At 58.6% G+C, this 9,439-nt stretch overlaps 17 non-coding genes across 17 annotated transcripts; all 17 read left to right on the top strand.

The window, feature by feature from the left end:
* The first annotated feature begins 44 nt into the window (after positions 1-44).
* Positions 45-235, top strand: LOC146326004 (U2 spliceosomal RNA). The gene has a single exon (XR_014770778.1). It is a non-coding gene; the product is annotated as a U2 spliceosomal RNA (small nuclear RNA).
* A 637-nt stretch (positions 236-872) lies between these two features.
* LOC146326003 (U5 spliceosomal RNA) lies at positions 873-987 on the top strand. Its single transcript, XR_014771144.1, has one exon. It is a non-coding gene; the product is annotated as a U5 spliceosomal RNA (small nuclear RNA).
* Positions 988-1,188: 201 nt separating this feature from the next.
* On the top strand, positions 1,189-1,379 carry LOC146326002 (U2 spliceosomal RNA). The gene has a single exon (XR_014770777.1). It is a non-coding gene; the product is annotated as a U2 spliceosomal RNA (small nuclear RNA).
* Positions 1,380-2,016: 637 nt separating this feature from the next.
* LOC146326001 (U5 spliceosomal RNA) lies at positions 2,017-2,131 on the top strand. The gene has a single exon (XR_014771143.1). It is a non-coding gene; the product is annotated as a U5 spliceosomal RNA (small nuclear RNA).
* A 201-nt stretch (positions 2,132-2,332) lies between these two features.
* LOC146326000 (U2 spliceosomal RNA) lies at positions 2,333-2,523 on the top strand. Its single transcript, XR_014770776.1, has one exon. It is a non-coding gene; the product is annotated as a U2 spliceosomal RNA (small nuclear RNA).
* Positions 2,524-3,160: 637 nt separating this feature from the next.
* LOC146325999 (U5 spliceosomal RNA) lies at positions 3,161-3,275 on the top strand. Its single transcript, XR_014771142.1, has one exon. It is a non-coding gene; the product is annotated as a U5 spliceosomal RNA (small nuclear RNA).
* A 201-nt stretch (positions 3,276-3,476) lies between these two features.
* On the top strand, positions 3,477-3,667 carry LOC146325998 (U2 spliceosomal RNA). The gene has a single exon (XR_014770775.1). It is a non-coding gene; the product is annotated as a U2 spliceosomal RNA (small nuclear RNA).
* Positions 3,668-4,304: 637 nt separating this feature from the next.
* Positions 4,305-4,419, top strand: LOC146325997 (U5 spliceosomal RNA). The gene has a single exon (XR_014771033.1). It is a non-coding gene; the product is annotated as a U5 spliceosomal RNA (small nuclear RNA).
* A 201-nt stretch (positions 4,420-4,620) lies between these two features.
* Positions 4,621-4,811, top strand: LOC146325996 (U2 spliceosomal RNA). Its single transcript, XR_014770774.1, has one exon. It is a non-coding gene; the product is annotated as a U2 spliceosomal RNA (small nuclear RNA).
* Positions 4,812-5,449: 638 nt separating this feature from the next.
* Positions 5,450-5,564, top strand: LOC146325995 (U5 spliceosomal RNA). The gene has a single exon (XR_014771032.1). It is a non-coding gene; the product is annotated as a U5 spliceosomal RNA (small nuclear RNA).
* Positions 5,565-5,770: 206 nt separating this feature from the next.
* Positions 5,771-5,961, top strand: LOC146325994 (U2 spliceosomal RNA). Its single transcript, XR_014770773.1, has one exon. It is a non-coding gene; the product is annotated as a U2 spliceosomal RNA (small nuclear RNA).
* A 637-nt stretch (positions 5,962-6,598) lies between these two features.
* On the top strand, positions 6,599-6,713 carry LOC146325993 (U5 spliceosomal RNA). Its single transcript, XR_014771031.1, has one exon. It is a non-coding gene; the product is annotated as a U5 spliceosomal RNA (small nuclear RNA).
* Positions 6,714-6,914: 201 nt separating this feature from the next.
* On the top strand, positions 6,915-7,105 carry LOC146325992 (U2 spliceosomal RNA). The gene has a single exon (XR_014770862.1). It is a non-coding gene; the product is annotated as a U2 spliceosomal RNA (small nuclear RNA).
* Positions 7,106-7,737: 632 nt separating this feature from the next.
* Positions 7,738-7,852, top strand: LOC146325991 (U5 spliceosomal RNA). The gene has a single exon (XR_014771030.1). It is a non-coding gene; the product is annotated as a U5 spliceosomal RNA (small nuclear RNA).
* Positions 7,853-8,043: 191 nt separating this feature from the next.
* LOC146325990 (U2 spliceosomal RNA) lies at positions 8,044-8,234 on the top strand. The gene has a single exon (XR_014770772.1). It is a non-coding gene; the product is annotated as a U2 spliceosomal RNA (small nuclear RNA).
* A 649-nt stretch (positions 8,235-8,883) lies between these two features.
* LOC146325989 (U5 spliceosomal RNA) lies at positions 8,884-8,998 on the top strand. Its single transcript, XR_014771140.1, has one exon. It is a non-coding gene; the product is annotated as a U5 spliceosomal RNA (small nuclear RNA).
* A 196-nt stretch (positions 8,999-9,194) lies between these two features.
* Positions 9,195-9,385, top strand: LOC146325988 (U2 spliceosomal RNA). The gene has a single exon (XR_014770771.1). It is a non-coding gene; the product is annotated as a U2 spliceosomal RNA (small nuclear RNA).
* The last annotated feature ends 54 nt before the right edge of the window (positions 9,386-9,439 follow it).

The raw sequence follows: 9,439 nt of genomic DNA, 5'->3' as shown, positions 1-9,439 counted from the left end.
ACTGTTCCGGGAGGTGGGGTGGGGCAGCAAGGGGCTGGGGGGTCATCGCTTCTCGGCCTTTTGGCTAAGATCAAGTGTAGTATCTGTTCTTATCAGTTTAATATCTGATACGTCCCCTATAAGGGGACAACATATTAAAGGGATTTTTAGCACCGGGAGCTGAAAAAGGGGCTCGCTCCGTTCACTCCACGCATCGACCCGGTATTGCAGTGCCGCCGGGAACGGTGCACCCTCCTCCTGCCTTGTGGAAAAGCAAAACGCCAGTGCAGATTGAGGGCTCCGTGGCTCAACCGCAAGCCCGGAGACCGAAAAAGACCGGGGTTCAAAGTGGACGGCACCGCGGCCTGAACAGCGTCCTTAACGCCGCCTTGGCTCGCTGGCGTCCCTGCGGACTCGCGCTCTGAAACTACTGCATTTGAGCCTTGACGGCTGGGGAGGGGGAGGGAGCGCGGCTCGGAACGGAACGGAACGGAAAGAGGAGCAAGACAAAGCCTGACAAAAATGCAGCCAGGTTTGCACTTTGGACAGTCAGACAGAGAGGGAATATTGCCCCATTTTGAGCGGTCCTATATGCCCCTTTGAGTGTGCCGGCTGTTTTCCTTCCGGGTTTTCAGCCCGTCCTCAGCGAGAGTCTGGAGGCGCCTGAGTCTCCCTGGTGCTCGGTAGCCTGCGCCCTACAGCCGGGACTCATCCTATCCGCGAAGCCACTGCCTGTATAGAGCCTGTGAGAGTGTCGGGGGTGTTGGGGGCCAGGGGCAGGGGCAGGGGCGTGGCCCGGGAGTTTGGCGCACGCTAAGCCAAGCCGGGCTTACCGTGAGGCCGGGGACTGGGACGACAGACGTCTTGGCTGGCGCGGAGGAGAGGGGCTGTACTTACTCGGGTTTCTCTTCAAAGCGCACAAGTCTTTCGCCTTTTACTAAAGACTTCCATGGAGAGGAACACCAATGAGTTGAACCCATTTTTGGCAGGCTTTGCCCTTTGGCTGAGCCTTGCGCACTTGTGAAAAGCAAAGCAAAGCAAAGCAAAGCAAAGCAGCTGTCCTTCAAGTGGGCTCAGAGCCCAGCCATGGAGCCCTTGGGCGGAGGTGCTAAGCAGCGGCCCCCTCTGGTGCGCAGTTGAAACGGCTTCACCGCGGCCGGTGAGGACTGTTCCGGGAGGTGGGGTGGGGCAGCAAGGGGCTGGGGGGTCATCGCTTCTCGGCCTTTTGGCTAAGATCAAGTGTAGTATCTGTTCTTATCAGTTTAATATCTGATACGTCCCCTATAAGGGGACAACATATTAAAGGGATTTTTAGCACCGGGAGCTGAAAAAGGGGCTCGCTCCGTTCACTCCACGCATCGACCCGGTATTGCAGTGCCGCCGGGAACGGTGCACCCTCCTCCTGCCTTGTGGAAAAGCAAAACGCCAGTGCAGATTGAGGGCTCCGTGGCTCAACCGCAAGCCCGGAGACCGAAAAAGACCGGGGTTCAAAGTGGACGGCACCGCGGCCTGAACAGCGTCCTTAACGCCGCCTTGGCTCGCTGGCGTCCCTGCGGACTCGCGCTCTGAAACTACTGCATTTGAGCCTTGACGGCTGGGGAGGGGGAGGGAGCGCGGCTCGGAACGGAACGGAACGGAAAGAGGAGCAAGACAAAGCCTGACAAAAATGCAGCCAGGTTTGCACTTTGGACAGTCAGACAGAGAGGGAATATTGCCCCATTTTGAGCGGTCCTATATGCCCCTTTGAGTGTGCCGGCTGTTTTCCTTCCGGGTTTTCAGCCCGTCCTCAGCGAGAGTCTGGAGGCGCCTGAGTCTCCCTGGTGCTCGGTAGCCTGCGCCCTACAGCCGGGTCTCATCCTATCCGCGAAGCCACTGCCTGTATAGAGCCTGTGAGAGTGTCGGGGGTGTTGGGGGCCAGGGGCAGGGGCAGGGGCGTGGCCCGGGAGTTTGGCGCACGCTAAGCCAAGCCGGGCTTACCGTGAGGCCGGGGACTGGGACGACAGACGTCTTGGCTGGCGCGGAGGAGAGGGGCTGTACTTACTCGGGTTTCTCTTCAAAGCGCACAAGTCTTTCGCCTTTTACTAAAGACTTCCATGGAGAGGAACACCAATGAGTTGAACCCATTTTTGGCAGGCTTTGCCCTTTGGCTGAGCCTTGCGCACTTGTGAAAAGCAAAGCAAAGCAAAGCAAAGCAAAGCAGCTGTCCTTCAAGTGGGCTCAGAGCCCAGCCATGGAGCCCTTGGGCGGAGGTGCTAAGCAGCGGCCCCCTCTGGTGCGCAGTTGAAACGGCTTCACCGCGGCCGGTGAGGACTGTTCCGGGAGGTGGGGTGGGGCAGCAAGGGGCTGGGGGGTCATCGCTTCTCGGCCTTTTGGCTAAGATCAAGTGTAGTATCTGTTCTTATCAGTTTAATATCTGATACGTCCCCTATAAGGGGACAACATATTAAAGGGATTTTTAGCACCGGGAGCTGAAAAAGGGGCTCGCTCCGTTCACTCCACGCATCGACCCGGTATTGCAGTGCCGCCGGGAACGGTGCACCCTCCTCCTGCCTTGTGGAAAAGCAAAACGCCAGTGCAGATTGAGGGCTCCGTGGCTCAACCGCAAGCCCGGAGACCGAAAAAGACCGGGGTTCAAAGTGGACGGCACCGCGGCCTGAACAGCGTCCTTAACGCCGCCTTGGCTCGCTGGCGTCCCTGCGGACTCGCGCTCTGAAACTACTGCATTTGAGCCTTGACGGCTGGGGAGGGGGAGGGAGCGCGGCTCGGAACGGAACGGAACGGAAAGAGGAGCAAGACAAAGCCTGACAAAAATGCAGCCAGGTTTGCACTTTGGACAGTCAGACAGAGAGGGAATATTGCCCCATTTTGAGCGGTCCTATATGCCCCTTTGAGTGTGCCGGCTGTTTTCCTTCCGGGTTTTCAGCCCGTCCTCAGCGAGAGTCTGGAGGCGCCTGAGTCTCCCTGGTGCTCGGTAGCCTGCGCCCTACAGCCGGGACTCATCCTATCCGCGAAGCCACTGCCTGTATAGAGCCTGTGAGAGTGTCGGGGGTGTTGGGGGCCAGGGGCAGGGGCAGGGGCGTGGCCCGGGAGTTTGGCGCACGCTAAGCCAAGCCGGGCTTACCGTGAGGCCGGGGACTGGGACGACAGACGTCTTGGCTGGCGCGGAGGAGAGGGGCTGTACTTACTCGGGTTTCTCTTCAAAGCGCACAAGTCTTTCGCCTTTTACTAAAGACTTCCATGGAGAGGAACACCAATGAGTTGAACCCATTTTTGGCAGGCTTTGCCCTTTGGCTGAGCCTTGCGCACTTGTGAAAAGCAAAGCAAAGCAAAGCAAAGCAAAGCAGCTGTCCTTCAAGTGGGCTCAGAGCCCAGCCATGGAGCCCTTGGGCGGAGGTGCTAAGCAGCGGCCCCCTCTGGTGCGCAGTTGAAACGGCTTCACCGCGGCCGGTGAGGACTGTTCCGGGAGGTGGGGTGGGGCAGCAAGGGGCTGGGGGGTCATCGCTTCTCGGCCTTTTGGCTAAGATCAAGTGTAGTATCTGTTCTTATCAGTTTAATATCTGATACGTCCCCTATAAGGGGACAACATATTAAAGGGATTTTTAGCACCGGGAGCTGAAAAAGGGGCTCGCTCCGTTCACTCCACGCATCGACCCGGTATTGCAGTGCCGCCGGGAACGGTGCACCCTCCTCCTGCCTTGTGGAAAAGCAAAACGCCAGTGCAGATTGAGGGCTCCGTGGCTCAACCGCAAGCCCGGAGACCGAAAAAGACCGGGGTTCAAAGTGGACGGCACCGCGGCCTGAACAGCGTCCTTAACGCCGCCTTGGCTCGCTGGCGTCCCTGCGGACTCGCGCTCTGAAACTACTGCATTTGAGCCTTGACGGCTGGGGAGGGGGAGGGAGCGCGGCTCGGAACGGAACGGAACGGAAAGAGGAGCAAGACAAAGCCTGACAAAAATGCAGCCAGGTTTGCACTTTGGACAGTCAGACAGAGAGGGAATATTGCCCCATTTTGAGCGGTCCTATATGCCCCTTTGAGTGTGCCGGCTGTTTTCCTTCCGGGTTTTCAGCCCGTCCTCAGCGAGAGTCTGGAGGCGCCTGAGTCTCCCTGGTGCTCGGTAGCCTGCGCCCTACAGCCGGGACTCATCCTATCCGCGAAGCCACTGCCTGTATAGAGCCTGTGAGAGTGTCGGGGGTGTTGGGGGCCAGGGGCAGGGGCAGGGGCGTGGCCCGGGAGTTTGGCGCACGCTAAGCCAAGCCGGGCTTACCGTGAGGCCGGGGACTGGGACGACAGACGTCTTGGCTGGCGCGGAGGAGAGGGGCTGTACTTACTCGGGTTTCTCTTCAAAGCGCACAAGTCTTTCGCCTTTTACTAAAGACTTCCGTGGAGAGGAACACCAATGAGTTGAACCCATTTTTGGCAGGCTTTGCCCTTTGGCTGAGCCTTGCGCACTTGTGAAAAGCAAAGCAAAGCAAAGCAAAGCAAAGCAGCTGTCCTTCAAGTGGGCTCAGAGCCCAGCCATGGAGCCCTTGGGCGGAGGTGCTAAGCAGCGGCCCCCTCTGGTGCGCAGTTGAAACGGCTTCACCGCGGCCGGTGAGGACTGTTCCGGGAGGTGGGGTGGGGCAGCAAGGGGCTGGGGGGTCATCGCTTCTCGGCCTTTTGGCTAAGATCAAGTGTAGTATCTGTTCTTATCAGTTTAATATCTGATACGTCCCCTATAAGGGGACAACATATTAAAGGGATTTTTAGCACCGGGAGCTGAAAAAGGGGCTCGCTCCGTTCACTCCACGCATCGACCCGGTATTGCAGTGCCGCCGGGAACGGTGCACCCTCCTCCTGCCTTGTGGAAAAGCAAAAACGCCAGTGCAGATTGAGGGCTCCGTGGCTCAACCGCAAGCCCGGAGACCGAAAAAGACCGGGGTTCAAAGTGGACGGCACCGCGGCCTGAACAGCGTCCTTAACGCCGCCTTGGCTCGCTGGCGTCCCTGCGGACTCGCGCTCTGAAACTACTGCATTTGAGCCTTGACGGCTGGGGAGGGGGAGGGAGCGCGGCTCGGAACGGAACGGAACGGAAAGAGGAGCAAGACAAAGCCTGACAAAAATGCAGCCAGGTTTGCACTTTGGACAGTCAGACAGAGAGGGAATATTGCCCCATTTTGAGCGGTCCTATATGCCCCTTTGAGTGTGCCGGCTGTTTTCCTTCCGGGTTTTCAGCCCGTCCTCAGCGAGAGTCTGGAGGCGCCTGAGTCTCCCTGGTGCTCGGTAGCCTGCGCCCTACAGCCGGGACTCATCCTATCCGCGAAGCCACTGCCTGTATAGAGCCTGTGAGAGTGTCGGGGGTGTTGGGGGCCAGGGGCAGGGGCAGGGGCGTGGCCCGGGAGTTTGGCGCACGCTAAGCCAAGCCGGGCTTACCGTGAGGCCGGGGACTGGGACGACAGACATCTTGGCTGGCGCGGAGGAGAGGGGCTGTACTTACTCGGGTTTCTCTTCAAAGCGCACAAGTCTTTCGCCTTTTACTAAAGACTTCCGTGGAGAGGAACACCAATGAGTTGAACCCATTTTTGGCAGGCTTTGCCCTTTGGCTGAGCCTTGCGCACTTGTGAAAAGCAAAGCAAAGCAAAGCAAAGCAAAGCAAGGCAGCTGTCCTTCAAGTGGGCTCAGAGCCCAGCCATGGAGCCCTTGGGCGGAGGTGCTAAGCAGCGGCCCCCTCTGGTGCGCAGTTGAAACGGCTTCACCGCGGCCGGTGAGGACTGTTCCGGGAGGTGGGGTGGGGCAGCAAGGGGCTGGGGGGTCATCGCTTCTCGGCCTTTTGGCTAAGATCAAGTGTAGTATCTGTTCTTATCAGTTTAATATCTGATACGTCCCCTATAAGGGGACAACATATTAAAGGGATTTTTAGCACCGGGAGCTGAAAAAGGGGCTCGCTCCGTTCACTCCACGCATCGACCCGGTATTGCAGTGCCGCCGGGAACGGTGCACCCTCCTCCTGCCTTGTGGAAAAGCAAAACGCCAGTGCAGATTGAGGGCTCCGTGGCTCAACCGCAAGCCCGGAGACCGAAAAAGACCGGGGTTCAAAGTGGACGGCACCGCGGCCTGAACAGCGTCCTTAACGCCGCCTTGGCTCGCTGGCGTCCCTGCGGACTCGCGCTCTGAAACTACTGCATTTGAGCCTTGACGGCTGGGGAGGGGGAGGGAGCGCGGCTCGGAACGGAACGGAACGGAAAGAGGAGCAAGACAAAGCCTGACAAAAATGCAGCCAGGTTTGCACTTTGGACAGTCAGACAGAGAGGGAATATTGCCCCATTTTGAGCGGTCCTATATGCCCCTTTGAGTGTGCCGGCTGTTTTCCTTCCGGGTTTTCAGCCCGTCCTCAGCGAGAGTCTGGAGGCGCCTGAGTCTCCCTGGTGCTCGGTAGCCTGCGCCCTACAGCCGGGACTCATCCTATCCGCGAAGCCACTGCCTGTATAGAGCCTGTGAGAGTGTCGGGGGTCTTGGGGGCCAGGGGCAGGGGCAGGGGCGTGGCCCGGGAGTTTGGCGCACGCTAAGCCAAGCCGGGCTTACCGTGAGGCCGGGGACTGGGACGACAGACATCTTGGCTGGCGCGGAGGAGAGGGGCTGTACTTACTCGGGTTTCTCTTCAAAGCGCACAAGTCTTTCGCCTTTTACTAAAGACTTCCGTGGAGAGGAACACCAATGAGTTGAACCCATTTTTGGCAGGCTTTGCCCTTTGGCTGAGCCTTGCGCACTTGTGAAAAGCAAAGCAAAGCAAAGCAAAGCAAAGCAGCTGTCCTTCAAGTGGGCTCAGAGCCCAGCCATGGAGCCCTTGGGCAGAGGTGCTAAGCAGCGGCCCCCTCTGGTGCGCAGTTGAAACGGCTTCACCGCGGCCGGTGAGGACTGTTCCGGGAGGTGGGGTGGGGCAGCAAGGGGCTGGGTGGTCATCGCTTCTCGGCCTTTTGGCTAAGATCAAGTGTAGTATCTGTTCTTATCAGTTTAATATCTGATACGTCCCCTATAAGGGGACAACATATTAAAGGGATTTTTAGCACCGGGAGCTGAAAAAGGGGCTCGCTCCGTTCACTCCACGCATCGACCCGGTATTGCAGTGCCGCCGGGAACGGTGCACCTTCCTCCTGCCTTGTGGAAAAGCAAAACACCAGTGCAGATTGAGGGCTCCGTGGCTCAACCGCAAGCCCGGAGACCGAAAAAGACCGGGGTTCAAAGTGGACGGCACCGCGGCCTGAACAGCGTCCTTAACGCCGCCTTGGCTCGCTGGCGTCCCTGTGGACTCGCGCTCTGAAACTACTGCATTTGAGCCTTGACGGCTGGGGAGGGGGAGGGAGCGCGACTCGGAACGGAACGGAAAGAGGAGCAAGACAAAGCCTGACAAAAATGCAGCCAGGTTTGCACTTTGGACAGTCAGACAGAGAGGGAATATTGCCCCATTTTGAGCGGTCCTATATGCCCCTTTGAGTGTGCCGGCTGTTTTCCTTCCGGGTTTTCAGCCCATCCTCAGCGAGAGTCTGGAGGCGCCTGAGTCTCCCTGGTGCTCGGTAGCCTGCGCCCTACAGCCGGGACTCATCCTATCCGCGAAGCCACTGCCTGTATAGAGCCTGTGAGAGTGTCGGGGGTGTTGGGGGCCAGGGGCAGGGGCAGGGGCGTGGCCCGGGAGTTTGGCGCACGCTAAGCCAAGCCGGGCTTACCGTGAGGCCGGGGACTGGGACGACAGAGGTCTTGGCTGGCGCGGAGGAGAGGGGCTGTACTTACTCGGGTTTCTCTTCAAAGCGCACAAGTCTTTCGCCTTTTACTAAAGACTTCCGTGGAGAGGAACACCAATGAGTTGAACCCATTTTTGGCAGGCTTTGCCCTTTGGCTGAGCCTTGCGCACTTGTGAAAAGCAAAGCAAAGCAAAGCAGCTGTCCTTCAAGTGGGCTCAGAGCCCAGCCATGGAGCCCTTGGGCGGAGGTGCTAAGCAGCGGCCCCCTCTGGTGCGCAGTTGAAACGGCTTCACCGCGGCCGGTGAGGACTGTTCCGGGAGGTGGGGTGGGGCAGCAAGGGGCTGGGGGGTCATCGCTTCTCGGCCTTTTGGCTAAGATCAAGTGTAGTATCTGTTCTTATCAGTTTAATATCTGATACGTCCCCTATAAGGGGACAACATATTAAAGGGATTTTTAGCACCGGGAGCTGAAAAAGGGGCTCGCTCCGTTCACTCCACGCATCGACCCGGTATTGCAGTGCCGCCGGGAACGGTGCACCCTCCTCCTGCCTTGTGGAAAAGCAAAACGCCAGTGCAGATTGAGGGCTCCGTGGCTCAACCGCAAGCCCGGAGACCGAAAAAGACCGGGGTTCAAAGTGGACGGCACCGCGGCCTGAACAGCGTCCTTAACGCCGCCTTGGCTCGCTGGCGTCCCTGCGGACTCGCGCTCTGAAACTACTGCATTTGAGCCTTGACGGCTGGGGAGGGGGAGGGAGCGCGGCTCGGAACGGAACGGAACGGAAAGAGGAGCAAGACAAAGCCTGACAAAAATGCAGCCAGGTTTGCACTTTGGACAGTCAGACAGAGAGGGAATATTGCCCCATTTTGAGCGGTCCTATATGCCCCTTTGAGTGTGCCGGCTGTTTTCCTTCCGGGTTTTCAGCCCGTCCTCAGCGAGAGTCTGGAGGCGCCTGAGTCTCCCTGGTGCTCGGTAGCCTGCGCCCTACAGCCGGGACTCATCCTATCCGCGAAGCCACTGCCTGTATAGAGCCTGTGAGAGTGTCGGGGGTGTTGGGGGCCAGGGGCAGGGGCAGGGGCAGGGGCAGGGGCGTGGCCCCGGAGTTTGGCGCACGCTAAGCCAAGCCGGGCTTACCGTGAGGCCGGGGACTGGGACGACAGACATCTTGGCTGGCGCGGAGGAGAGGGGCTGTACTTACTCGGGTTTCTCTTCAAAACGCACAAATCTTTCGCCTTTTACTAAAGACTTCCGTGGAGAGGAACACCAATGAGTTGAACCCATTTTTGGCAGGCTTTGCCCTTTGGCTGAGCCTTGCGCACTTGTGAAAAGCAAAGCAAAGCAAAGCAAAGCAGCTGTCCTTCAAGTGGGCTCAGAGCCCAGCCATGGAGCCCTTGGGCGGAGGTGCTAAGCAGCGGCCCCCTCTGGTGCGCAGTTGAAACGGCTTCACCGCGGCCGGTGAGGACTGTTCCGGGAGGTGGGGTGGGGCAGCAAGGGGCTGGGGGGTCATCGCTTCTCGGCCTTTTGGCTAAGATCAAGTGTAGTATCTGTTCTTATCAGTTTAATATCTGATACGTCCCCTATAAGGGGACAACATATTAAAGGGATTTTTAGCACCGGGAGCTGAAAAAGGGGCTCGCTCCGTTCACTCCACGCATCGACCCGGTATTGCAGTGCCGCCGGGAACGGTGCACCCTCCTCCTGCCTTGTGGAAAAGCAAAACGCCAGTGCAGATTGAGGGCTCCGTGGCTCA

Source organism: Lutjanus erythropterus, chromosome 6 (assembly GCF_056507025.1).
Source record: "Lutjanus erythropterus isolate fLutEry1 chromosome 6, fLutEry1.hap2, whole genome shotgun sequence".
NCBI lineage: Eukaryota > Metazoa > Chordata > Actinopteri > Lutjaniformes > Lutjanidae > Lutjanus > Lutjanus erythropterus.
The sequence above is the reverse complement of the archived record's forward strand: the minus strand, read 5'-3'. Positions and strand labels throughout refer to the sequence as shown.